We start from the raw sequence: 6,431 nt of genomic DNA on the forward strand, positions 1-6,431 counted from the left end.
AGCTATGTATACATTTTTTATGAAAATAAGGGACGAGACGAGCAGACGTTCAGTTGATGGTAATTGATACGTCCTACCCATTACAATTCAGTACCGTTCAATATTGAATGGAATGAAGTCGTATGTACAAATATCAAACAAGATTTGCATAAAAATGGAATAATTTTTGTTCAATGCTGTGAAGAATTGATTCTATTAGAAGCATAAGGGAAAATCAACGGAGATTTAGTCCGCGATTCATTCAAACGAATTTCTGTTGGAATTAGCATGTAGAACCTCGACCAATACCTTGATGGCCAACCTTAAAGGTAATACATTAAAACACAAGAATATGTCCGAAGATATTTATTATGCAATTTATGAACAATATAATGTCAAGCGATATTCTGATTAAATAATTATAGAACAACAATAACGTGTACAGGATTAATTTCATTGAATGAGACTCGACAACATACAACACGGAACAAATCGATTATTATTATTTATTGTACATTGAAAATATTCAACACTAGATACAAACACATACAAATATTACTATTCAAACTTATGTCGGCTTCATATTACGTACTCTAAGGTGAGAGGCAGAGTAGGTACGAAACACGCCGCGTGGTGGCGCTGCTGTCGCGTGGTGGCGCTACTGTCGCGTGGAACAAATACCAAGTGACAACTGACAACCATTTTGCATTTCAGTCTGACGTTAATATTAGTACATATTATGTGACCCATAATCTGCGTTATAGCCTTATTTCCTAGATAATTTATACATCTAGATAGAGCCTCTTGCTGCTAGATTACTGATGAAAACAGACCAGATTTATTACTTTAGTGTGCATGGCAAGGTACGTCGTTCTTCGGTATGTCACTATCCAGTGTTAGTGTGTGCGCATTGCTCAAAACAGAACTCAACTGTCAACCTCAATTTTTTTGACGTTTTCACAGCCGCCACAGTCTTTCTAGACGTATAAATGATCTCAGCCTTAGATAGTAATTATGAAACCGACACATTAAAATCATAAATCAAAATAAATAATTTCATTACACATTATGCCTAATAAACAATTAATTTAATATGTCGCAGAATAAAATTTTTATAATTTCCAAAACAATACATTTATAAAATCATAAATAAAAATTAGGTAAACTTTCATGGTAGGTCATCATATAATCGAATTTACGAACTGAATCCTGCCAACCCTCTGTTATATATATTTTCAGTACTAAACTAAAAAGAATATTCTACTAAAACTTTCAAAAGTTTATATTTAAATAAAAACAGTACGACTACAGTTTGGCTGAGAAATATTTAATAAAAAATAAGAATGTCTCAAAAATATATATGGAAATCTAGAAGCGATTAATATTATGTTCAGTAAACAATTTGTTTTTTTTTTAAGTGATAACCATCACTTCTGGGATTTATTACACAAATTAAATTCAAAAACAAACGGACCCGAACCCGCGATTGTTTGTTTAGATTTGAAAGAGCGACGTCGCAAGTCCATTTCCTAATATGCAAATATTGGGGTTGAACAGTAAAGTAGGTCCTGTAGATGAAGCCACAACCTGAAAGTTGAACAAGACATACCAAGATTTATGAACGTTACGTCACTCGAACGGTTGGCTGAGTGAAAGAGGTCACGGGTTCGAGTCCCACATCGTTCGTAAATCTTGTTTTTAAATTTAATTTGTATGATGTTCAGTAGAAAACAGAATGGCTTCAATATAATGATAATTAAGTCTCATCCAATAGAGTATTCAAATATTTGAGATGAATAAAGTGAATATTCTTCAACTGTACCAGTAGCTCGGTTTGGACTTGGTTCAGCGTTTTGTATAAGCCGTATATTCCGTACCAATGGGAGGCTCCTTTGCACAGGATGCCGGCTAGATTACGGGTACCACAATGGCGCCTATTTCTGCCGTGAAGCAGTATGTTTAAACATTATTGTTTCGGTATGAAGGGCACCGTAGCTAGTGAAATTACTGGGCAAATTAGAATCTTATGTCTTAAGGTGACGAGCGCAATTGTAGTGTCGTTAAAAATTTTTGATATTTATCAAGAATCCCAATATTTTTTTGACATTAGCAAAATCGAAGTCACCGAAAATAGCAAAATACAAAATAATACATCAAAATACTCATCTTGAGTCGAGTAGACGCACCTATTTACAATTTTTGAGCTAGTATTACTTAGTTTGACTTATTTAGATCATAATTTCTCAACCTTATTTTGTTCACCGCCCACTTTGAGAATATGGTTTTTTCTAGAGTATTTTTTTGCCTTTTTAGACTATATTTTTTAATCTACCCACGCCCCATCTGGGCCATCTCAATGCCCCCTAATTTTCTCTGGGTCTTCTACTGCCCCACCGAAAGTCTCAAACGCCCACAAGGGGGCGTTATCGCCCACGTTGAGAACCTATGATTTAGAGCATTGGTTACAAGACCATCAGCTTAAACCAAAACACAATAAAAAAAGAATCTTGAAATAATTTCTCAATAAACTCGATTAAGTACATGAAAAACCAACGACAGGTTTTGTGCGCAAATTCTTGATGTAAGTAAGACCATTTTACATTTGTTTGTTAAGTAATCATGTTATGTTACTTGCTGCTAACGGAACCCTTCAGGGGCGAGTCCGACTCTGCTTACACCGAACTACTGGCACAGGAGCACATAATATTATGTAATATACAATGTCATTAACCTCTACAACTATGAATACAACACATTATCCTATTATTGTTCTTAACTAATACTTGTTACATTGTACGGAAGATATTGTCACACAAACTCGCGGCGAAGCACATGCCAAGATGGCCGCAACCGAGTTTAAACAAAGCGCTTCTATTGTACCGGAGTGATAAAGAATTACTTGTAGTCATAGACCCACGACATACTAATGTCAAACGTTCTGTGCTCGCGGCACCAGAAATCTCCGATGCAAATGTGACAGGAGATCAGCGCGCTATGTTCTTTATTCTTTAATCAATTAATATAAGGTAATGAGCATACAACTCATAGTTTTATGAATTACTATAACTTACACAAAAGTCCACCGGATAACCAATGTAAAGAGGGAATTTTGCTAAGAGACCCAAAGAATAACTATTGGATTCGAAATAGACAAAATCAATAACTGTCATAGCGAAGGGGTCAAGGCACTGACATATAGGTACCACTGGACTGGCAGCTGTCAAAGTACTTTTGTGCCTGTTTGATATTCGCCATTTTGGCGCTGTTGGCCATATAGCGAGAGTGCGGTACTAAAACTAGTGATGACAACCTCAGCAAACATCGATAGGAAAACTATTTACAAAAAAAAATGTGTACTTTATTACGTTGATTCTTGAAGTATAAATAACACGGAAAACAATCGAAATTAATTCGAAATGCAAAATATTCCAGAGTGTTGTACGTTTCTTAGCAGCCGTTTGTATTATACGTCAAAATTAGTGCTCTGGACGCTCGCGGGTGGCGCTTCAAATAGGCACAAAAAATTTAATGACAAACATAAGGAACATCCTGACCAGTGGTATTTATACAGGTTGGTGGGTTAAGGCTTTCATTGGAGGAGTCGTTTCACCTCCAGCCACTAGAGGGTGCTAATGGAGAACACAGGTTTGTCATGGTGGAAGAGCAATAAAGATATTTAAACGGTATATATAAGCACACCTCTCACCGAAGTACACCGATGATCTATGGCGCCGCAGGCAGCGATAAATATAGCGTGATTGTAATAAGTATATAAGTTTCACTAAGCACTAACACTTATCATACATTTGATTATGTAATTTTGATTATGTTATTAAACGTGATACGTACAGAAACGCAACTCAAAATTACAGTTATATAAACATACTATGATGTAAAATTATCAAAGTCAAAGTTCTTTACTTGCCAGAAACATTCACAAGTATAGTTGTTAAAAATTTAAGAATAGGCACATGTTTAATCTTGACAGACATGCAAATATTTTTGCGGTTTCTATTCACAATATTATAAATCTAATACAATAATTAATTGAATATTAAGAGATAATGTAGTAAAACAGTTACCACTTCGTTTGATAATATTGGTGTATTGAGTAAAAACAATATTTGTTAATAGTGTTAATAATTTAAATTAAATTAATTATTTTTACTATTTATTAGATGGTTGAGACACACCTTTTCATACATATTCCAGACATATGATGTCCCATTCGACAAGTGATAGATATAGGTTTGTTACTAAGATATATAATTTAATATTGGTTGTGATGTAACTGCTATTTTTTAAATAGTTATTTAATACTGTTTTTTTTCTCAATCTATGTTAAACGTGATTCTATCTTTTTATGACAAATAGGACTTTATATTCGTAATATAAGTTTTCAAAAATAAAAAAGTAGTTAAGTAAATTAAGAGTCAGACAAAATCTAAAAACGCACACAAGATGTGTCAAAAGCAAAAGTGAAAATGGGCTGGATACATTCTTAGAGAAAAGAAAGAGAAATGGATAAAAACCGCTACAGAATGTTATCCAAAAGAGGGGAATCGAAGGAAAGGTAGACAGTAAGAAGGTGGGAGGATGATTTTAAAAGGATAGCAGGACCGGACTGGATGAGAGTAGCTAGACACCGAATAAGGTGGAAGTTCTTAGAGGAGGCCTTTGCCAAGAGACAAATTACTAGTTAAGTTAATGAAACTTTTTATTCATAAGAAAAATTACTAATAAAGGCTATTTTATTTTTATTCATTTATAATATATGTTTACTTAAGAAACAAAAATTTAAGTTGCGTTTCCGTACCACCAAATTACATTCTGAAAATAGTTTTAATCAGTATTATTTATTACAATATACACCGAAAGTTGGTACCAAATAAAGCATAAAACACCATTTTAATTACAATTCACATAGTTACACAAAAATCAAAATATCACTTTAAAATTCCTTAGCAGCATATATATATATCATAACAGCCAAATTATCAACAACATAATGTAAATGTACACCGCGCTAATCACAGCTTCGTACACACAAGCAAAATTATAACTATACATTTGACTAAAACGTTGGCAGTACAAAAATAACTATGCACCATGTAAAATTAAAAAAGAAAACTAAAAAAATCATTATTTGGGATGTCGTTCACTGAGATACCTTTGTTGAATCTAAAAGTGCCTCACAAATATATTCTCACTGTTGATTTAGAATCTAAACTACGCGTCATAACTAAAGCGCGTTATTAGCTGTAACATAGAGTTTAGAATTGAAGAGCCATCTAGTGGTCAGTAATGAAAAAGACAATGCACGGACTAGTTATGTAGCTCATTGTGTTCGAATTAATAATGAACAAAGAGGATATGTTCTTTGATACAAAATATATAGCAAAGAGTAGCGTAACTCCCAAAGACTTTTTGTACACCAAACATATTGTCATATTTACGTAAACCAGAGAATCATTGTAATTTTCACGAGGCACTATCTACGATCCTAAACTACACATAACATTAATATCACATGACCCCTGTCCGGTCTAATACAAATATTTAATAATTCATTTAAAAAAAACATACATTAATAACCATCATTGCGTCAACCCCACGGACCTAATTTCAAAACCAAATCGGCGAAACCATTAAAAAAAGCTTTAAAATATATAAAGCTAGAAAAGGATCGCGATATAATTTAACAAACATCTTATTCAACAAACTAATTTTGTAATTCTCTCTCCGAATACGAAAAAACGAAATTCGTAACGATAAAGAATAAAATGAATTTAACATTCAATACCGAATCTAATGTCCTAAAAAGCAGATTTTATCATAAACCCATAATTATTACAGTATATTTCTGGTAGTTATTAGTTTCCGCTAAAATATACAATTAGGACATTCCGAAACAGTGACATATTTTGCCTAAAAATGGGGTAGTAACATATTTTATGACGTACCAGCGTATTTCAAAGTTAAATTCATTAATATATATTCATATCACTCTCGCACACTAAAGTGCCATATTGAAGAAGAGATCAGAAGATTATAACAAAAATTGTTTAAGCACAAACCTGTTCTTTGGATTTAAATATACAATACACAACAATGATTATAAGTTACAATAATTCCGCCATAGATTAAAATTAATTATATAGATACGAAATAATATATTTTACCTATTATAGATAATGTTTGACCGCTGAATTCAACGAACACATTACAAAATAAAATTAAAAATAAATATCTTATTAATCATCATAAATCGAATAATATGAACAGGACAGTATAAAACATAACATAATATCCATATGCTGCCCTAATTCGACTGTAGAACCATATCACAATAAAGGTTTTACATCTATTATCTCATTTACTATTCGCACTTGTGTTTCGATACTTACTGAGATAAGGTTCCACAAAGTTCAAGCATTCTGACTATGTATAGA

At 32.9% G+C, this 6,431-nt stretch overlaps 1 protein-coding gene across 2 annotated transcripts in view; it reads right to left on the reverse strand.

Annotated features, from left to right (window-relative positions):
• Positions 1-330: 330 nt before the first annotated feature.
• Positions 331-6,431, reverse strand: part of LOC126965958 (protein 5NUC-like) — a 203,257-nt gene continuing 197,156 nt past the window's right edge. For both annotated transcript variants that reach the window (XR_007729638.1, XR_007729636.1), the window contains one exon: positions 331-2,422. The gene's annotated coding sequence lies outside the window, so the exon portion shown is untranslated. The remainder of the gene's footprint in view (positions 2,423-6,431) is intronic.

This window comes from Leptidea sinapis, chromosome 9, assembly GCF_905404315.1.
Source record: "Leptidea sinapis chromosome 9, ilLepSina1.1, whole genome shotgun sequence".
NCBI classification, from domain to species: Eukaryota; Metazoa; Arthropoda; class Insecta; order Lepidoptera; family Pieridae; genus Leptidea; species Leptidea sinapis.